Source organism: Lissotriton vulgaris, chromosome 7 (genome assembly GCF_964263255.1).
Source record: "Lissotriton vulgaris chromosome 7, aLisVul1.2, whole genome shotgun sequence".
In the NCBI taxonomy this organism is placed as follows: domain Eukaryota; kingdom Metazoa; phylum Chordata; class Amphibia; order Caudata; family Salamandridae; genus Lissotriton; species Lissotriton vulgaris.
In genome coordinates this window covers 869,495,490-869,518,984 of record NC_141695.1, presented here as the reverse complement: position 1 = coordinate 869,518,984, position 23,495 = coordinate 869,495,490, and positions in this window count along the sequence as shown.

Sequence of the window (23,495 nt, the reverse complement as noted above, 5' to 3'; positions counted from 1 at the left end):
CTACCGGCACAGTCAGTCACGTTCTTCACAGTCACCATTGTTTTACTCCGGGCACCCGATTCGTTTATACGCACCATCACCCATAGAGATTACAGTTGAATCGGTACCATGCATTACTACCACACCATAAGCATATATGCACAACATTCGAAGTACCCAGGCTGATAGGCACTTCTTTCTTTCTTTCTTTTTTGTAGAGTTGTCCCCTGATGAAGGGCTGAAGGATAGCCCGAAATGCATTAGGATAAATAACTTGATTTTATATGCATTGGATAGAGATGTTAAAAACTTTGACAACCATGAAAGCAATGTGTTGAGATTGAAAATTAACTTGCAAATATTCAACTAACAAACAGTTGTCGAAAAAAACTTTATTAAAAACAGACAAATGAACAAGACTGGTTGAGTCTTTTGTGCAGTGCGAGGAGGAGTCTTCCCCATGGTGGGGACAGCACAGTAATAGACTTTAACTTAACACACGCTGCAAGGAACAGACAGCGATACCTCTTCTGCACGCCACAGATCATCACACAGGATCACACCACGTGAACTGAGCAGTGCAAATCCCACCCATTATCTTTGTTAGTACACCTCATTGGAACAGTCCAGCCCGAACTGCCAAGCCATGCCTTCCCTGGACTGGAAACAAGCTTCTGAGGACCGGTTTCTGGCATTCCAGCCGTCTTCAGCCCGGCTTGCTTGAATCCAGTGGCAAAGTGAGCAAGGGACTCACGTCTGGGCATACCCTGCCACACATATGGCGGCCAAAAGCGGTTCAAAAGGGGGTGGTAAGGGACGGAGCATCTGAACCAATCAATCACTCACACCCATGCTTGTTTCCGGTTCAGAGAAGACATGGCTTGGCAGTTCGGGCTGGACTGTGCCCATGAGGCACAGGGTCAGACTGATTTGCATATGGCCATGTCTGAACTGGGGTGGCTGAGTGAGCTAAAGAATGGTGATGGATTAAACCCAGATCAGTTGACTGGGGGTGCGTGTTTGATTGGCTCAAACGCTCCGTCCATCATCCCCTTTTGTATCGCTAACTGCAGATCAGGGCATGAGTCCTTGTTCATCCATGCTTGTGTCAGGAAGAACGCATCCTGTCTACTCTCCTCGAACAAGTTGTATATGTCTAGAGCATGTTTGTGTAATGAGCGAAATGTTGATTCAGGGTGGCCTTAAATTCAACTGAGTTAGAGGTGGATCATGACATGTTCTTGGTCTCCCTGTTGAGAGTTTGTAGCCATACATTTACAATGTGCAAAGGAAACTAGGCCATACGTAGTCTAAAAGGAAAGGGGTGCAGGTTTTAGAGTCCTCCCTCGTACCTCTCAATTTGAAAGCCATATAAACATGTCTGGGATAGCGTCTGTTGCCAAACTGGTATAGTAGCTGGCGCTGGCGGTGATGGGGTCACGGATAGGCACAGATGGGCTTGCCTTAGGCAAGCCCGCAATGATTCCGCGCTGTGGCCATGAAGATATAGGAGAGGAAAACTCTTCCTCTTTGTCGTTTGTACATTAGAGCGCATCCACCCCAGTATTCCACTACTGTGACCTAAGACCTTCCCTCCTTCCGAGGTCACTTTACACTGCTTACTTGAATTCTCACCTGTTTAGAAAGCCTAAAATATCCTTAAAACTTTGCCACAAATAAAAAGTATATTTAACAGGGTATTTGCACTTAAGTGTTTTGTGCAATATTAAAGGTATGATCAGATTGATTCAAGTTCAGTACATTAAAGCTAATCAGATTCAATTACATTTCAATTTAAGTGAGACTAATACAAAACAAAAGTAAGGGCATTCACAGACCGGGCCCACCTCTGAAGACTTGGTTAATGCCTGTATTTGTATGTCCACTCAGAGAGCCTCCTCCACTTGGTACTGTTCATCTGAGAAGGGACGAGGTAGCACAGAGCTGACTGGGGCAGGAGTATGTTTACAGCTCTAGGAACAGGACTCTACTTGGAAGCATTCAAATGTACAAAATCAGGGACAGAGGTTTCAGTTGTGCAGTTGGTGCAGTGGCACCAGGGTTCAGGAGTGAGGTGGGCCCACCTTGCCTGTGTAGACTTCATTTATTTTACTATTAGGTTGCTCAGATCAGTGTGTTTCCTCATATCTGCCCTGCACCAACCTCAGTAGCGGTCGGTGGTGGGAGTAGCTGCCGGGCGGTGACGTGGGGAGGGGGAGGGGCAGAGTGGGGGGTAGTAATCTATGGATTACGGAGGATTACAGGTAAGTAAACATACAAATAAATAAACCTAATTTTGTTGCGCTCACTGCATCCCCAAATGTGATGCCGTGCACGCAACGAAATTCATGGTATTAATTTACATGTTTACTTACCTGTAATCCTCCGTAATCCATAGATTACTACCTCCCACTCTCCGCCTTCCCCTCCCCACGTCACCGCCCGGCAGCTACTCCCACCACCGACCACTACTGACCAACGTCTGTTTCTACTCGCAGAAGAGAAAGTAAGGGAAGGTAGAAAAGCAACGGACTGGTCGCAGAAAGGCATCTGACATGAGCCTTGGCTTAATTTGTAGATTATTTCTGAGAGCAAGGCTGCATTTCGATGGTGGTCTGGCTGCTTGGCAGGAGTTGTGGTGCTTTATATGTGAGTGACTGCAGCATCAGCCATCCAATGACAGAGCAGTTCAGATTCAAGACTCTTCAGGGGAGGTGTTGAGAAGGCAAGGTAGGTACTTTCGGCACTTTTGATGCTTGCTGTTCATCACTCACCACTCCCAAGCTCAATTGCTATATACATATTATCCTCTAAAAGGTAGTAAAACTCATCAAAATTAACCAGTTGTGGAAAGTTCTAAGGAACACAAAGTGATTTGCCAGGACGAACGAATGGGAGTTCTTCTTTTCTTGTTCTAGAACTTAGACACTTATTTGGCATTACATAAAAGTTTTATGTATTTACATACAGTCCCTCCTGGGGTGCAAAGTCTTTTCTATTTTTTGAGGAGATGCCATGGCTCATTATGTGACACACAATGATATGAAAGTGCTTAGATTCACAGCAGTCCATTTGGGTGCAGCACTTGTGCTGAAGAAAGGTGCCTTGACCTGAGCTCCATAGTAAACACTGCAGAGGACCCAAGCACACAATGCGCCAGCCAGTGCATGTTTGAATGTAGGGTAAAAAATTGAGCAATTTGTATTTTTCAGATGGCATTATGTCGTTAAAACTATATGCAGTGTTATATTAGAATGCTGCATATCTGTGAGGTGATACAGCTCTTGCAGTTATTTAACATATTTCTCCAGTCTGGGATTCTAACCTTATTTTATAATTTCATTCTCAAGTGCAAAATGAGACATCTACACATAAAGAAGTCTGAACTCTCAGAGTGAAATATAAGGGACATGGTGGAAGATGAAATTAGAGCTAATAGCGTATCAGTCAGAACAAGAAAAAGAGAGAAGGGAAAAAATGTGATTGAGAAGTGTAACAATGTGAGGGGAAACAGAGGTGAGAAGCTAGAGAAAATGAGGTGATAGAAGAAAAAGAGCATAAAGTATAAAGAACAAGCAAGGGAGAAAAGACAGAAAGGGAAACACAGGCGGAGCAAGATCACAAGAAGGAGAAAGAGGAAAAGAATGAGAATAAGCGAGGTAGGGAGGGGGAGAGAAAGAAAGAGAGAGAGAGACGAAGAGTGAGCCAACTAAGAAGAGAAGAAGAAGCCTGAAAGGAGTAGAGAGAAGATACAGTGAGACCAAGAGAGAAGACATGTGTTGTGATCTGTTGTTCATGAATTCGAATCTCAACTTAGCCAAGTCATAGTTTCAACTATTTGAGGTTGATACATTTGTACAGTAATACCTTTGAGACTGTAGAAATACAGAACAAAGCACAAAGTAAAAACAATTTATTATAAGAGATGCCTTGAGGTGAAGAGCCTAATCAGAGGGTTTCGAATACCAAAGGAGGGTGAAATAAGTATCCATTGATCAAGAGTAGTAGCGACAATATAAGACCACAAATGTGAGAAACCTTGAAGCACCCCCAGATGCGAATAAATAAACAGAGAGGAAAAAAAGTAATCTTTGATGAGCACAAATGTGTGCATATGAGAAAGGGAACAGGGTTAGAGCTATGGAAAATGTATTAATGTGCACACAGGAAAAAAATCACTCTGTTGTATGAAAGAATACAAGATCAAAAGGTGAAAAGAGCCCCAAAGAGAAAGTATAAAAGTAGTCTGAGAACAAAGCCACATAAAGAACAATAGAGACCCACATGAGCAAATAAGTCTTCCTTGAGAATGAGGGTGAAAGGCCGCTAATCCACAAGAGAGACCATATAAATTTCTGAGTTTTGCAAGCCTCACTGAAAACCAATAAGTTTTCTTTCTGTTGAACATTATCAACATATGTTGTGCATAGAAAATTACAAAGCAAGAGATGTTAGATTTTATCGAGTGGACCCGTGTCAGGGGATAGATAAAGAGAAGGGGGCAGAGGAGCAATGAGAGAAAGGTAATGTTAGACAACCTAGGAGAGAGTTAAAGAAATCCTTTCAAATAGATCGAGATATGGGTAAAAAAAAACGCAGTGGTATGAAGATACTGTGAGAGTACAGGCTCAATGGAGGCAGAAAGGGTGAAAGACACAAGCTCAGAGAGAGGTGATAAAAAAAAAAATTAAAAAGAGAAAGAAAGAAAGACCCTTATAAATGTAGGGTAAAAAGTAGGGGTGGGCGGAATTTGCGTAGTCGCGCTACCCAAACCTCCGCGAAACGGTAAAAGATCTCTGCCAACACGCATACTTCCGCGAACACACAGAATTGCTTGTTCCACCTGTTCGCGATGCTTATTTCCTGTTCACGAACGCGCATTTTGAAAGCGCGAACAAGCCAAAAATCCTGCGAAGCCACAGATTGCTGGATTTTGGGCAATTCCGAGTTCTCCACGGAACGCAAAATTACCCAAATTTCAGAAATTCCGCGAGCGGAACGGAATTTACCGCCCAGGCCTATTAAAAAGATCCCAAGTAGGAAAACGGGTGGAAGAGACTAGGAACCCACAAGGAGAGTGAAAAAGTCAAAGAGAGAGCCAGTGAAAGATAAAGGGAAAGGGTAGAAGGCTTCTGAAATGTATTAAGACTTTACAAAAGAGAGAGAAATAATGTGGAAGGAGAAATCCACTGAAACAATGGGTAAAGGAGACACACATGAAGAAAATTATCTAAAGGAAACACCAAAGGGAGAGGAGAACACGTTATATGATGTTACAACGCATTCCGTTGCAATGCATGCCTTTACCACGCATGCATTACAACGTGAATAGCATTACCACGCATTACCTTTATCACGAATATGCCATTACCAGGCATACCTTCAAAATGAATTTCATTGTAAAACGGTGCATGGTAAGGGCATAATTATGGTAAAGGTTATCTCAGACCTCTGCTCCTAGTCCTATAACTGCTCCCTAGCCCCCTTCCTCTTCCAGCCCCCAGATCTTTTTTATAAATAAATACCCCCTACGCCTGCGCGACTGCCCTGCCCTGCCCCACCCCCGGGCTCCCAAAGCTTCAAAACATTGTAGTGGCTGTTTCCCGGAGAACACTATTCCCTTTACTTGACATGGTTGTCAGTGTTCAGTGCATGTGTGATGTTTTGGATTGTGGGAACAGAGTTTGAAGCTCTCTAGTTAAGTGTAACTAGCTCAGCCTGGTCTGATCAATCACTGCTGTATTCCCCAACAGTGCTACCTTCTCAGACTGCTCAGTGGGATCTAGGTTATTTCTTTAAGTCTCATGGCACACTTCTGCAAATTCCATATTTAAAATCCAACTCTGTGTCAGGGATTAAATGTTCCAAGCTGATAACTCTTTATATATTGATGATTTGACATTAACGGCTCACGTTTACCATCACACTAATCAAAGTGAAAGTACTTTTCTTCAATCTTGGTACAATTAGAATATCTTTGTTTATCTATACTACTATTATAAAGAGAGAACTTGCACCTTTTGGCAAGGTAAACTCCGGAACCACAGCGCCAATCTACACACCCGATACATCTATGAAAATGTCAGGGTGTGTAGATGGACATAGGCTATATAAATGTTAAAAAAAGTAAATTAAAAAAATTAAATTTGTAAACAAAGTAGTCCCCTGAAAGTAGCCCGGCCGGGACCTAGCGCTGGCCGTGACGCGACGCGACGACGTGCGTGATGACGACGTGTTGGAGCAGGGAAACATGGAGTTGAGGAGCGTAATGTAAACATTGAAATCGCGGCGGACATGGAGCTGAGGAGCGTGGGCACGTCATGACGAAGAGGAGCGGAGCGGCAGCTCAGGTAATGTAAACATTGAGAGAGAACTTGCACCTTGGCGCGTCATGGCGAAGAGGAGCGGAGCGGCGCGGCAGCTCAGGTAATGTAAACAAACATTGAAATCAGGGCGGGAGGGAGTCCGGGCGGGAGGGAGTCGGAGCGGGAGGAAGTTGGGACCGGAGGAAGTCGGGACGGGAGGGGAGCGGGTGTGCACAGAGGGGCAGGCGGGAGGAGTGGGGGCGGGAGGGAGTCGGGACGGGAGGGGGTCGGGCGGGAGCGGGTGTACTGCCCCCAGCCCCTTTCTGCCCCAGGCAACGCTGGGGTGGTCTGCCAGTAAAATATATAAGTATTTAGAGGCATACTTTTTCTGCTTGATATAATCAGGTCTTGGCTTTTTCCTACAACGTTTTAATTCAAATCATTCGCCTTGTAAATAGTGCTTCTAATTGATGTACACCACTTTGAATTTCACATGTGTTGATAGAATATTATTTTAACAATGTTAAAATGTAAATACTTTGGAAAGCCCATGCTCTTTTATGGTTCAGATCTTTTTATGAACTAATCTCTGAACAAACAGCTGTGAATCAGGTAGGCTCTTCACCCATGGACCATGTCTAGGAGATAAAAGTGACAAAGAATAGAAAGAAAAAAGCTGAGAAAAGAATGACGAAAAGATAGGATGGTCAGAAGTAATGGAAAGGAAGAGATAGGAAGCATGAGGGAGGAAGGAGATGTGAAAGAGAAAGAGAAAGAGCGGTGGATGCACTTTTGGCAAAACTGAACAATGAGTGGGACTAATGTTGAATAACCTGACAGGAGTCTGCATCAAGAAACCCACCTAAAATAGGCCAAACTTCCCTGGCGTACTAATGGCAGGGACTCTTGTAGTGGATAGACTGCCACCTATGCTAGACTGCCAGCAGACTAAGCCCAACTATTAACTCCACCATCCAGGGTTACTTATAACGGTCATATTGGTAACAGTGGCATAACAATAGTCCACGCAGCCCCTGCGGTATGACGGGTCCCTGACCTGAGAGCTCCTGACTGGCTCAGAGCATGGGGGCCACCTCCATATACCTTGCAGGAATGCCCCCTCAAGTTTCTTTACGCCTCTGTCCTCCTTCAGAAGTCACTTTACACTGCTTAGTTTAATTCCTGGCAATGTAAAAAGCCTAAAATATCCTTAAATCTTCAGCACAAATAAAAGGTAGCTTTAACAGGGTATTGGAAATAAAGAGCTTTTATGCAATATCATGTGTAACTCGGCCTGGATGTAGATCCTCCTCTGAAGAGACCACCACTTATGATGAGTCTGCTTTCCAGGTGCGCCCTACCTGTAAATTTCTCCACCCTCCCATTAAATAGTTGCCCAACTTACCTCCAACATAATCTCCACACTCCTACTTTGTAGCTTGTCGCACGCTTAATTAATACTCATGCAGAAATGTAAACGTTTGTATATGTTTCTCACTCCTGCTCCGTCTTTTTCTCTCTTTCTCATGTCCCTTCAAATTATTTCAAATGATAGTGTTTTTTTCTCTCCTTCGCATACATTTCTGTCAAATTCCTCCATCGTACCGTAACTCTCTCTCAGTCCCTCTCTATTCGATCTCTCATACATTCTGCCATCTGTCTGCCTCTCTTTCTCAACAACAACCTCTCTTTCACTTTTTACCCACCTCATTCTCGCATTCTGCTTCTCCCTATCTCTTATTCAGGTGCTTTTTCTTGCTCGCGCTTTCTTTGTAGCCCCCTCTCTTTCTCACTGCTCCTCTTTCCATCTTGCATGCTAACACTCCTGGGTCGCTCTCCTTCTCTCTCTCTCTCTCCCTGCTTCCCTCTCACTCTGCCTTACTGCACCTTCACTCCCTCTCTCCCTGCTTCCCTCTCGCTCTCCTCCTGTGACTTCTCTCTCTTTCTCTCTCTTCCTGCTTCCCTCTTCCTTTCTCGCTCTCCTACTGTGACTTCTCTCCCCCTTTCTCTCTCCTCCTGCTTCCCTCTGTCTCTTACTATGCCTTCTCCCCTCTCTCCTTCTCTCTCGCCCCACTTCCCTCTCGCTTTCTTACTGTGACTTCTCTCTCTTTTCCCATTCTAACTTTCCCTGCTTTCCTCTCCCTCTATCTCTCTCTCTTACTGTGACTTCTCTCCCCTCTCTCCCTCACAGCTTCTCTCTGTCTCTTACTATGCCTTCTCTCACTCTCTCCATCTCTATCCCCCTGCTTCCCTCTCTCTCTCTTACTGACCCTTCTCCCCCTCCCTTTCTCCCTGCTCCTCTCTCTCTCTCTCTCTCTCTCTCTCTCTCTCTCTCTCTCTCTCTCCTGCCCCCTCTTGTTTACCTTTGATTGCCCCGTCTTTAATGTAGCATGCAAGGATTTTATACGGCTGTATTTCATCAGTGTAACTCTTTTGTTGCCATGGCAATCAGCCTCAATTTTCTTTCGTTCTGGTAATTGTGTTTTTATAGCCTCTTTCACTCCCAGAGATAAGTTACCATGGCTCTCGAGTCTGCACTTGTAACAGCTCCATTCTACAGATACATGGACGATCCTTTCTCTGCAGACAGAACCTTGGCGTCAGCCATTAGTGGGCAATTGTGTGGGATTTGGCGATGTTTTCCCAAAGGCCCCTCAGCTTGAAATTAATTCACTCTCACTTTCACTCTCTCTGTCTTCCTCTTTCATCCACCATCCCACCATCCCTTAGACAGCAGTGGCAACAGCTGCAATAATGCATTTAAATTGTTCTTTGGCGAAGGTCGAGTCCATTCCACTTTCTCATTATTTCATGGGGCCTAATTACTTCATGCACCCATCATTCCTTCCCTTAGTAACCCAGCAGTGCTCTAGCCTAGGACTAGTACTGAGAATTAAGGGACACCATCCTTGTTGAACTGTCACTCACACTGAAAGAACATAAGATAACAAAAGATCACATTACATAACAAAATATAACATGTCAAATATAACATGACGTCATATAAAGTGCACTTGTAAAGGCACATTCATCCGTGGGCATCTTAGAATGAAATAACACATCTTTAATGCTACCCAAATCACTGATACTCCAGATATATACATATATATATAATATCATGTGAACCAGGCTCCTCTGAGCCGAAACATTATGGCGAAAGGAAAAGCACCAATAAAATAATTTGCATTGCTATTTCATGGTCCGTGTCTGAACCTTTGTGCTGAGGATGACGAGCGAGGCGCATTAAAAACAGAGTTATCCATATATATGTATATATATATTCACTGAAAAAAACACAGGTTTCAAGGACATTATAGTTAGGAATTAGCATTTTAAAACCTTACAAATATACAGAAAAATCGATAGGTTTCAGAGACGTTATAGTTAAGAATTAGCATTTAAAAAACCTTAGATATTCACAGAAAAAATATTAGGTTTCAGGGACGTTATAGTTAGGCTGACAATTCACTTGTACAAAAGATAAGAAATTCAGCAGTTATAGTTAGCTGGACTAACTATAACTCGTGCCCCCACAATGCACTGCTGATGACTTCACATATTACATCACTCATGACATGGTCAGTGAAATCACTGATAACATCAATGATAACATCATCCAGTGACTGAGGGTTTCTCAAAAGTTTAAGAATGCTATATATACATAATCTGTCCTTGAAGGACATACTGGTCAACAGTCATTTACAAACCGGCAAGAAAGTTGGTTTGAACTAAGTGGAAGTTTCTACAAATGCAATAAGTGCAAAACTGTAGTCACAGCGAAAATGGCAGATAGGTCACACTACAAAGATCCAAGAAACAATGGAAAATCCCCAGACCCAATAACTGTGGGACTGAGTTCGTAGTGTATGCCATTATGTGTCCTTGTGGGAAGTGGTATATTGGATTAACATGCTTCCAGTAAAGAAGCAAAATCTCGAGCACTGGAGAGCCATAACCAATCGAGACTTTAGGTACAGCACAGCAAAATACTTCAATGAAGCCCATAACAGTGACTGGATAAAGGGCAAATATTTTGGTCTAGACACTATCCCAAAACACTCAAGAGGAGGTAATCGAATACAAGCCTTACGCAGACTCGAATCACGATTTATCTTGCAGGCAGGCAGCATGTTCCCCAGAGAAATGAACAATGATGAGGAACTCCATGCACACTTGTAATCCCTGATGTTTTTCCCGTACCCGACTCCATTAGTTCCACCAAATGGGAATAGATAGCTTTTAAATGTATCAATTGTTTATTTACATCGTTTATTGCTGTACCCCGCCCGTTGTATGATCAAAATTATTCGGCCCAGTTTTGATCTACAAATATACTTTAGAGTATGATACGTTTTCTTTGCCACCATACATTAATGCTGTATTATACTAGTCCTTGAAATATGAGTTGATGTATAGAATTCTAAGGAACCTGTAATATTTACTGTATGTTGTTTTTGTTTCTCCTGACAGAGCAATCACGCATAACATAAGGAGAGTAGCCACTGTGAAACTGTCAAGAGCACCGGAGACTGTAGGACGTTCTCCCAAACTGTCATCTCTCCATTTGCACCGCAATGAGTAGAAGTAGATTGCTCTCTCGACCACTATAAATACTATGTTTAACAGTATCACTGAAGTATGACACTGAATAAAATTTGTTCCAATATGACATTAGGAGCAATAAGCATGCTGAATCTGGAGATGAATTTACATAATAACAATTTTACTACAGTGAGGCTGTCATTTCTTCCAGTTGGGTAGGCTTCCACCCATCTTGAGAAGACACACAATATCACCAAGATATATTTCAGCCATTTATGGACAGGCATCTGTATCCTATTGAATGGGGCTCCTGATCTCCCTAGGTGTGTTTATGTAAGGTGTCTGCTTCACTACATTATGCTGTTGACAAGTTATGCACCTATGGAAAACCTCTTCTGTCAGCATACTGAATCTGGAATCATACCAACTCTGTTGGAAAAGCCTCGCCATGGCGTTTATTCCTAAATGTGTGTATCTATTGGTAATATTGTGTCATTGGAAACAACAAGCTGTCCAATCTGCTGGCATCCAGATGTCATTTGCATTTTCCCACATCCTGCTTTAACCCAACAGCTCTGTTCTGCTTCTGGCACATTTTCCTGCACCCTCTTCAGCTCATCCCGTATATCAGTGATTTGCATGAACATGGCAAAAGAACTCTCCTCCTCAGACTCACATTTAAAAACTCCATTAAATGAAAAGTCTAACAGAGCACAATATCTGGATACTGAGTCAGTGTATTAGTTGTCCATGGCAGCGTATCAGCTTCCTCCTTGATGTGCTAAGCACTTCACCACAGCAATTTCTCCTGGCAAATGTAGTTCATCGACTAGGTTCTTGGCATACATTCCATTCCTTATAGGGGTTCCTGAGTATGTAATAAAGCCTCTCTGTGATCACAACTATCCGAAATCATGGACTACACCAAACCCATAGTTGCTGCCAGTAAATATGGAGACTCACATTTAGGCAGTTAAACTGTAGGCTCCAGTAAGAGCGATTTATTTAGCAACTTGGTCAGAGAAGACTTTTTGGAGTTATGAAGCTTCAAGCACAACGTGTATTGCGCACACAGCATATGCTGCTCGGAGTGTGCCATCATTACTTGTCATGCAAAAACAACAGTTGATGGACAGAATGCAGACCAATGTCATACATTCACCCTAGTACAGAGATCTTGGCCAAAATCCATCTTTTTTTGCACTCCACACCACCCCAGTTCAGACATGGCCATATGCAAATCAGCCTTGACCCCGTTCCTCATGGGAACAGTCCAGCCCGAACTGCCAAGCCATGTCTTTCCAGGACCAAAATCAAGCATCCAAGACCGGTTTCTGGCTATCAGCCCTCTTCAGCCAGGATAGCTTGACTCCAGTGGTGTGGAGAGCATGGGACTCACGTCTGAGCACACCCATGCCACTCGGGGTGACAAATGCAAAAACAACAGTTGATGGACAGAATGCTGACCAATGCCATACATTCACCCCAGTACAGAGATCTGGGCCCAAATCCATCGTTTTTTTGCACTCCACACCACCCCAGTTCAGACATGGCCATATGCAAATCAGCCTTGACCCTGTGCCTCATGGGAACAGCCCAGCCCGAACTGCCAAGCCATGTCTTTCCTGGACCGGAATCAAGCATCCTGGGACTGGTTTCTGGCTATCAACCGTCTTCAGCCAGGATAGCTTGACTCCGGTGGTGTGGAGAGCATGGGACTCACGTCTAAGCACACCCATCCCACTCGGGGTGACAAATGCAAAAACATCAGTTGATGGACAGAATACAGAACAATGTCATACATTCACCCGAGTACAGAGATCTGGGCTCAAATCCATCGTTTTTTGCACTCCACACCACCCCAGTTCAGACATGGCCATATGCAAAGCAGCCTTGACCTTGTGCCTCATGGAAACAGTCCAGCCCGAACTGCCAAGCCATGTCTTTCCTAGACCGGAATCAAGCATCCTCGGACCGGTTTCTGGCTATCAGCCATCTTCAGCCAGGATAGCTTGACTCCAGTGGTGTGGTGAGTATGGAACGCACGTCTGAGCACACCCATCCCACTCGGGGTGACAAATGCAAAAACAACAGTTGATGGACAGAATGCAGAACAATGTCATACATTCACCCCAGTACAGAGATCTGGGCCCAAATTTATCATTTTGTTGCACACCACACCACCCCAGTTCAGACATGGCCATATGCAAATCACCCTTGACCCTGTGCCTAATGGTAACAGTCCAGACGAACTGCCTAGCAATGTCTTTCCTGGACCGGAATCAAGCATCCTAGGACCGGTTTCTGGCTATCAGCCGTCTTCAGCCAGGATAGACTGATTTGCATATGGCCATGTCTGAACGTGTAGTATTTGAAAATTCTGGATACTTCTCAGGGATCTTACCAATAAGTAGTCCATTCAAAGGCAGCAAAGAAATCAACAGAGAATCTGAAATATGAAAAGACATCTTTATTACAATTAATTGTGAGGCTACGTCGCCCAGTCACACCTAAAGCAACTGGATGAGGTAGTCTGCCTGCATGGTCTCCGCACAGACCTTTTATACAATATATTATGCCCTAGGCACACATTCTTTCTTTGAAGTACATTATTGTTGGTCACTCCCAGGACGTGCACACAAAGCACTGTATGATGACAAGCCCACTTTCAAGATAAGTCCAGGCCATAAACAATGTCCACATAATGCGTACATTCTCTAGCTGACAAGGCCGGATAAACCCAAAACATTAAGATCACAGCCCATGTCATAAATAGCTTGTGGAGGCAGGAACAGATGGAAGTAAGATAGGCATGTTTGTGTGTAGTAAATCTTTACAATATCCTGTGCTCTGATCTATAATCTTGATCAGCAAAAGGGCAGGAACTGGCTTGGCAAGGTTAGCCTCAAGCAACAGGGTCAGCTTTCGTCAGGTCATGCAGAAGTCAGCACATCCCATGCTAAGGTTATGTCCTTCAATACTTGTTCTCCCATGGTGAGAGCCTACTGTAGGGGCAATGCACAAAATGGCTGCTATTCACAAGATGAAACCCAAGGGTTCAAACAGAACCTTCAAATACACAGTGAATCCATTGGCGTAACATGATGAAAAAACTCATGCATACCGCATTCGTCATTTGCGGTTCGCTGATACCAAATTCATAACAGAATCATGATATTTAAAACACAGGTTCAGAATTTTCGGAACCACAGACCATCCTTTTGCCCTTACATAGGCAATAACCTATACTCATGCTAATCTGAGTCCAAGTCTATATTCATCACTAACTGGCGTTGATGTAAAAGCTGAATGAATGAATTATTGACAAACTCCAATCTTCTAGCAAACTAGTGTTCAGGCAGAGGGTGAAAAGAATGCAATGAAACAGTAGGAGGAGGTATGGGCTGTGTCGTGGGTGCAGATGTCACTTGAAAAGTGAAGCAAACATAACCTATTAAAAACATCATCACACTACACAACATAAAAAAATGCATATTATTAAAAATCGTTTTTCGCCATCACAGTGCATATTCTCATTTTAAAGTTCGTAGATCTTGCAGGTCTCTTCATCTTTGGAAACTCCATCCTCTAAGTTGCTGCCCGCGGTGGGAGATTGATTCTGCTAAGGAGTGCTTCTGTTCAGTCCAGGGTAACTCCCTTAGACCAACCAGAACTGTCGACCTAATCGTCTCCAGCTGCACTCCAAAGACTGTGGCAACCGCAACCCTAGCAGCAGAACCGGATGGCGGTTCATAAATCAAAAATGAGCAAGTTTCGTGAATGGGAGAGCTGCACAAGAAAAAGTAAAAAGAAAATATTATTTGTCCATAGTCATAGTTCTTGGCCTACAAATCCGCCTCCATGGTTTTCTTTGTAGGGCCTCTTCAATTCAGGCCTTTTCATGAGGAAAAAAAGTACTGTTTAGTTGGAGTACCCTCCTGGCAAAACACCCACAGCTCACTCGAAAGTCTCAATGTCTCAAAACAATGCACCAGTGTCTCTTCTTTGTGGCAGACACGACAAATGATGTGCTCTTCATTAATCAAGGGCACAAAGCATCTCGTGCAGATCCAAGCACTACTTAGAAACAACCTTTCAAGATCAGCAGCACTTTCAGACTCCAACACTCATTATTTAGTGTCAGAGGACGCTCAAGCTGCTCTCTCATGGGCACCAGAATGTAGTGCCTTTTTCCAAACGTGGATCCTTGGGTGCACTGCCTTTCCGCTGGAGCAAAGCAAAAGAGGTGTGTGTATGGCCAAAACTCGGGCCATGGGCTCAAGGGACTGTACACTGACAGAGGTTTCCAGCACATAACAGGTACAAAGCCCAAACACACAGAAACTCTCATTCTGTGGCAAACAAAGAACCAGCTCCTCCTTTTTTCTGCAACGCCTTTCGTTGAAGCAAATGCCTTGCTTGGGAGGTACCATTGGTGTCACGCTGATGATTGCTATCCAGTCTCGCGACTTTCTTGTTGCAGGAATTGTAGAGCCAAGAAATCTGTCATTTATCTGTAGCGGTCACTGATGGGGAGTGGGCTTAGTCTTGATCACAGGTCTGCAGGGAATCACTCTTCCTTTGACTCTGGAAGATCCAGCAGAACCTAGTGATGTAGGAAATTTAACACAATTATTAGTTTCCTTCAAATCAAGCACAAAAAAAGTTCAAGTGTTTTAAAAAGGGGACTGCAAGCAGGTGGCCTGCGATCTGCAAGGGAGTGGCCACGCGCCATGGGACAATTTTGGTCTAGAACACACTGCCATTTTCAAAAAACAATTTCAAACATAAGGGCAGTAGGCAAAACAGTGTCTCTAGGTTTTTCAATTGGGTTTCCGTGTAAGAGCATATCCTTCATCATCTAAGGGTAGATAACTACACGAAAATTCTATCTAAATGGATGTCTTCACATATGGTGGCATTGTCTAATGTTGCAAATACATATTTTCCTCAATGATTAAACCTAGGTGTTCCTAAATTCCTAATCTAGAACATCTCAAATAGAAAAATAGCATAATACAAATTATCAAGAACATGAAGAAAAGTCCCTTTAAAAAAATGTGCATTAAGTGCACTATGCAATACAAAGGCTAATGATCAAATGTGCAGACAAAGGACAAACACTAGAAAGTCCTGATATTTGCATGATTAGAACACATCTGATCCCACCAAAAATTAAAGCTGTAGGAACAAGAGAACTGAAAAATTAAAAATAGACATTGAAAATTTGTCATGTTTAAAAAGGTAAACTTAAGATATCTCCTATGAGGTGGAAAACTTGTCTTACTATAATATTGGATCAGTTAGCCAGCCTATCACTACCATGACAGTCAGTCTGAAAAAACATTTTACATAACATGGGGGGTCCCTGATACATAACTACAGTCTAGAAGTGTGCACATAAACAATACACCCATAATAATAAATGGGCTGACTGGTGAAAGGAACATGGAAAAGTGAAATGGAAGTAGGACACAATTAAAATCCCTAATAACTAAGCATAATGCGACATTGGTCAGGGGAGAAGCAACAAAAGAAAAATCTATAGGAAGAACAAGAGTTTGCTTGGGTGCCTCAGGCATGTGACACAGCACCAAGAGTACGGGGGATACACAAAAGACCAAAGTTGCACAAATTAACTCTACCGCTGGCAACTACACCATATACGGTAATCTTAGCTAATGTTCCTGTTCTCTCTTCAGGAAGAAAAAAATGAAACCTGGATTCCTTTCAAGGGAAAAAGCCATATGCTATTTGGGAAACAAAACATGATTAAGTAACGCAATATAGAAATTAGGTCACCTTGAGTCACAGATCTATAATTCCATCCTTAGGTCCAATCAAGGATACATAACAATTTAGGGCTGCCTATTCCTTTAAGGGAATGTGCAGTGAGTGACTAACATCAAGTGATACACTTTGAACCTGTATATCTTTTTTGTTTTCTTCAATATCAATATAGCCAAATTTAGGCATGCACTGGTAAAAATGCTGCCTGTCTTCTTCACAGTATGAAAACCATATCTGTGAAATTTATCATTATACCAAATTCGTCCAACTATTGTGCAACGATACGTATCGTCATACGGACCCCTTCACAACACTGGAGAACTTGTAATAGTACCAACATAAAACAAAACATACAAAAAATAAAAAAATGCACAATGCACATGTCAAGCCATCAGATATACTCGCTGTATACTTTATGCACTGTAAACCTTCAGCCCAAAATGCAATATTTGGGCCTGTCTAAATTTTGTCAGGTCTAAACTCCATACTCTCCATACCCTCCTTTTGACAGTGAGCACAACGCAGTTGTAGTCTACTGTCAAATAAAACTTTACTGTCTGTCTTCTCACATACAGGATCAACTAAAATATTTCATGACAGCGTTAAATACCCAAACAAAAACATGAACATTTTTTTCTTGCAGAGAAATTACGCAAAAACACATCTCTTTTCAATTAACCAAACTCGCGTGTCTTGTCTGCCTTAGAACAATCCATGAATAATCTGTTGGCAGAAGCAGAAAAATACACAACACAAAAAAACATTGTAACATACACAAAAATAACTGTTTATTACTTAACTGTTACTCTCCTGTCAGTTCACCTCGCAACATCAAGCTATCTTATTTTTACCGTTCCAAAAGAAATTGTCACACTGATACTCCATATGAATGTGGCACCTATAATGTGCACTGAAAAATAATACCTAATGAGCACATTTTTATTATCTAAGACTTAATGCAACACTTCATTTTCTGTAAAATAAACGCAGCTAGCAAACATTATTTTCCTTAGCTTGGAGACACAAATGTATCAGTTCTGCCAAGCATTTAACACGATTTTTAAAGAAACCCCTTTTATTTTCCCTTTTAAATCAAGTATTTTCATTTTATTGATGTTCTCACAGAGAAACCAGAAACCAGAAACCCCACCTCTAGAGGCCCGTTGAGAGAGGTCATTCTGCATTCCTCAGAGGCAAAGTCCTAATTAAAGGGTCACAAATGTCAACATGACAGCCTTCTCCATTGTTTACAGAAAACTAAAAGATAACATCTCAGCAGCGCACTCGAGCCAGCCTTTGCAAATTCTCCCGGCCCCCGGCCTCTGCCACAGTGAAGCTGACAAAGCCAGTAGGCTCTATCTAACCTGCAATAATTTGCTCTATTTTGAAAAATAATTTCTCTTTTTTTAGGCGCCAAAATTATCTCTATTCCCAGATCATTCAACTACATTTACTGTCAATGTTTCTCAAAACCTAAAGACACACAAGACCATTTTTTTAGAGTAAATGCTTGTTGCAATCCTATGATATACACTTCATCAGTTCTTAAATGAACAGACTTTTCCGTAGGCCTAGCTGAAGCTAGAACCTTCAACCCTGATATTAAAACAAGCCTTTGTAGTGGCACATTAACCCACTGAACCATAAGAAGGCACAACAAGCAAATATATAGCAAAACTTAAATGCATACATTTGCTTAAGCCTGAGACACTTTAAAAAGTACTGTGAATGAAAGCAAAATGCTCTTTAAACTGTGCTTTTACTCAAAATCGACTTTCACATTTTGGGCATTAAAAAATGAATATCCTACAATTTTCTTGCATAATATGCACTACTAGAATGTCTATTACATAACCCATGAGTCAGGCATTTGACAATAATAACTTATACTTTATAAAAATGAGCTTGTTTGCGCCTATGCCAAGGGCAAATTATACACACGAATACTTGTAATTTTGGTGATGCAACATAACTTAAATCACATTTTAATGCTAGGAGGTCATGGTATGAGTGTTAAGCTTTATAAATATTAAAAAACGATTTTTGTAGCACTTATTTTTAATAATTATTTTTCATAATTAATAATATTTGTCTTCTAAAAAAAAACAATTATCCCTTTTTTTGTGATTGTTCTACATATAAGAGCCCGCTGCATCTCTTGCCTATCATTTAGATGCAGTAACTCACGAACCTAAACGCATATGCCTAACTTAAAACGCGTCACAATTCCGCATCACATTTCTGCGTCACATTTCTGCGCCACATTTTTGCGCCACATTTACTTAAAAGAACTGTTATGCAAGATTCCACCCGTGTTTAACTGAAAAAATGCTGGCTGAATGAACATTCCAATCAAATATACTGCAGCTGAAAGGTTTGCCTGTGAACATCTAATGCAGTGCATCTAAGGAAAAATGCTGTCAATTTATTTATTTTTGCAAAAACATGTAATTTCGTTTTTGTCTGGGGCCTTATTTATATACATTGAATGTGACCCACACACACACATTGAATTTATTTCAGACATAGACAGAAGTGTTAAAACATTCAGGACACACAATACAGCGCTTTCATAAATTGCGCGAACGCTATCCACATACCGAAGTTACACTAATGAGAAAAACTATATAAACATTTAAACACACATTTAAACCCACAAATCAACACTCAGGACGAAAACAGGACAGTCCAGACTGTACGTAAACCAAGTAGCTGTAAGTCATATTTACAAGAAACACTTCTCAATAGTGTTCCAAAAGACTGTATAAACAGCCCAATAGCACTAGCTGTATGTGCAGGAAAACGAAAATACACTCAATTCACTAGCTGTAGCTGGCAGAACACCAAAAATCGTTCTGTATATAAAAGTGCACAGAGCAAAGGATCCTTGTTTTGTATCATGTCATATTTTAATTCCCTGGTGATACAAAATCACCAAGGAAGAAATATGTTTGTAAATCTAACCTATTTAACCGGCTAATCCAAACGTATACAAAGTTGGCCAACACAAATCTTCAAATTTGCTAAGATCAGGCATCTTATAGCTCACTAATCTAGCTTCAAACTTCAAGGGGCTATCTCTATCGATACACTTGTAAATATACAAAACCCTTGCTTATTGAAAATTGCAATCCTCAAATACAAACCAAGCAAAAACAAAGGACTGGGAGCGACCCACTTATACTTCAACTAAAGCAGATGGCATTACCTGCCTACACAAATTGCAATTCGCATATACAAACCTATAAAAATCTATCAAAGCTATACCAAACAAATAGTTGTCCAAATTCTAACTGCCAAGTTCTAACTGCACTAACAGTCTCTTTTTTTTACAAAAAACATACGCCAAAAAGGGTTCCTCAGTCAGGAGTGACATTCTTTTGGAGAGTTTGAAGTCAGAAAAATCAAAAATATACTGGGCCGCAGAGACAGAGAATCCCCCAGAACCTCCGTGCCCAGAGTACCTCTTTTAGTAGATTTCTGCCTTGCCTTCCCCGGTAGATTTCTGTCCTTTGACAAGATTACTCCTCCAGACAGTCACTTCTTGATGAGGCCCTACGTTGGGCGCCAACTGTAGTATTTGAAAATTCTGGATACTTCTCAAGGATCTTACCAATAAGTAGTCCATTCAAAGGCAGCAAAGAAATCAACAGAGAATCTGAAATATGAAAAGACATCTTTATTACAATTAATTGTGAGGCTACGTCGCCCAGTCACACCTAAAGCAACTGAATGAGGTAGTCTGCCTGCATGGTCTCCGCACAGACCTTTTATACAATATATTATGCCCTAGGCACACATTCTTTCTTTGAAGTACATTATTGTTGGTCTCTCCCAGGACGTGCACACAAAGCACTGTATGATGACAAACCCACTTTCAAGATAAGTCCAGGCCATAAACAATGTCCACATAATGCGTACATTCTCTAGCTGACAAGGCCGGATAAACCCAAAACATTAAGATCACAGCCCATTTCTTAAATAGCTCGTGGAGGAAGGAACAGGAACAGATGGAAGTAAGATAGGCATGTTTGTGTGTAGTAAATCTTTACAATATCCTGTGCTCTGATCTATAATCTTGATCAGCAAAAGGGCAGGAACTGGCTTGGCAAGGTTAGCCTCAAGCAACAGGGTCAGCTTTCGTCAGGTCATGCAGAAGTCAGCACAAACCCATGCTAAGGTTATGTCTTTCAATACTTGTTCTCCCATGGTGAGAGCCTACTGTAAGGGCAATGTACAAAATGGCTGCTATTCACAAGATGAAACCCAAGGGTTCAAACAGAACCTTCAAATATACAGTGAATCCATTGGTGTAACATGATGAAAACACTCATGCATACCGCATTCATCATTTGCGGTTCGCTGATACCAAATTCATAACAGAATCATGATATTTAAAACACAGGTTCAGAATTTTCAGAACCACAAACGGGGTGGCTTGGTGAGCAAAATAACTATGGATTAAACCCAGATCTGTGACTGGGGGAGAATGTTTTGCCATTGTGCAACATTCTGTCCATCATCTTGTGTGTTTTGATGTTCACTCTATATGGGAAGGGTATGCCCAGACGTGGGTCCCTTGCTCACCAAGCCACTGGAGTCAAGCTATCCTGGCTGAAGATGGCTGATAGCCAAAAACCGGTCCTATGATGCTCGATTCCGGTCCAGGAAAGACATGGCTTGGCAGTTTGAGCTGGACTGTTCCCATGAGGTACAGGGTCAAGACTGATTTGCATATGGCCATGTCTGAACTGGGGTGGCTTGGTGAGCAAAATAATGAAGGATTAAACCGAGATCTGTGACTGGGGGTGAATGTTTGCCACTGTGCAACATTCCGTCCATCATCTTGTGTGTTTTGCTGTTCACCCTATGTGGGAAGGGTATGCCCAGAAGTGGGTCCCTTCCTCACTAAGCCACTGGAGTCAAGCTATCCTGGCTGAAGATGGCTGATAGCCAAAAACCGGTCCTATGATGCTCGATTCCGGTCCAGGAAAGACATGGCTTGGCAGTTTGAGCTGGACTGTTCCCATGAGGTACAGGGTCAAGACTGATTTGCATATGGCCATGTCTGAACTGGGGTGGCTTGGTGAGCAAAATAACTATGGATTAAACCCAGATCTGTGACTGGGAGTGAATGTTTTGCCATTGTGCAACATTATGTCCATCATCTTGTGTGCTTTGCTGTTCACCCTATGTGGGAAGGGTATGCCCAGACGTGGGTCCCTTGCTCACCAAGCCACTGGAGTCAAGCTATCCTGGCTGAAGACGGCTGATAGTCAGAAACCGGTCCTAGGATGCTTGATTCCGGTCCAGGAAAGACATGGCTTGGCAGTTCGGGCTGGACTGTTCCTATGAGGAACAGGGTCAAGACTGATTTGCATATGGCCATGTCTGAACTGGGGGGGCTTCATGATCAAAATAACGATGGATTAAACCCAGATCTGTGACTGCTGGTGAATGTTTTGCCATTGTGCAACATTCCGTCCATCATCTTTTGTGTTTTATCATTACTTCTCAAGCATGAGTCGTCTACAAATAACACATGATCAATCTCAATCGGGGGTTTTACCCTTCATGTCAGGGCAGGGTCTCGTGCACCAACCCGTGACATACAGTTGTGTTCACTTTCATTACACTTTTCATCATTTGCAAGCAAGAAATTTCAACACTGTACAATATTTTAGGACAACATTTTCGGAAGGCAAAATCTTTTCTCATATTTTGTCAGTCTATTATGGGTCAAGCACTGAGTCTTTGTTCTGGCTAACAGCAACTCCACAGAGTATGGAACTAGGACAGTTAATAGCTATCCCATCACTATGTTCTCAATCTTTTCCAGACTAGTACTTACCGCAGCCACAGCTTTTAGGCAACCAGAAAGTCCTGCCACTACATGGTCAAGAGTGGTATAAAAGTAGGCAACAGGTTTTTAACATCCGCCATGTGTTTGTATCAAAATCGAGAGCACCCACCCATCTCTATCACTGCAAAATACTGTGAACTCTTTTCTATAATCTGCCATTCCAAGTGCCTAGGTGTGACACAGTTTAGCTTTCAGCTTCAGGAATGCTTTTGAACATTCATTGTCCAATGGAATCAGATCAGGCACATCTCTGTTTGTTAGTCTCAGTAGAGGCTTTGCCACCAAGGAAAGATTTGGTATCCACTGTCTACAGCGCCAACCATTCCCAAACACATCCTGATTGCTTTTCTAGTTTCTGGTGGATTCATTTACAACATAGCTTCCACTCTTTCTGGTGACACTTTTCTAGCTTCCTTCACAGTGATAGGTCCCAGATATTGAACTTCTATTTGACAGTACTGCAGTTTCCATGGAAACACTTTGGGGCTGATTCCGGTTCGGTAAAATCCCCTACGATTCGCCGTACGTAACGTTATTTCCGTACGATTCGTACAGCATCAACGTCACCGTACGTATGATCAAGTATGATCCAAACCCGAAGCAGATCTCCGTATGAATCGTATCAAACACCGTACGATCAAAAAATACATACGATTTGTATCCGGTTAACGCAGTACGCGACGTTTGTACGTAAACAAGCAGCAGTTTCTGGCCCAGCAAGTGCGATTCGTCTCGGTGACACTCCGTACGACCCTTTTACTACGGGAGATGAAAACAGCCGTAAAAGTAGAGTCCGGCTCGAACCGCACCTTGGTACAAAACATACACGCCATGAACCCCATCGTCCGTGTCATTCCAGTCCTGTACGCCTACAACCTTTTGCATGGAAACCGACGACGGCGCAGAAGGTGAGAACAACATACCATAACAACGGAAGTGTACATGTACTGTGCGTCATACACTCTCGCCTTTACCACCATTGCAATAGTGATTCGACCCACATACACGCCATGAAT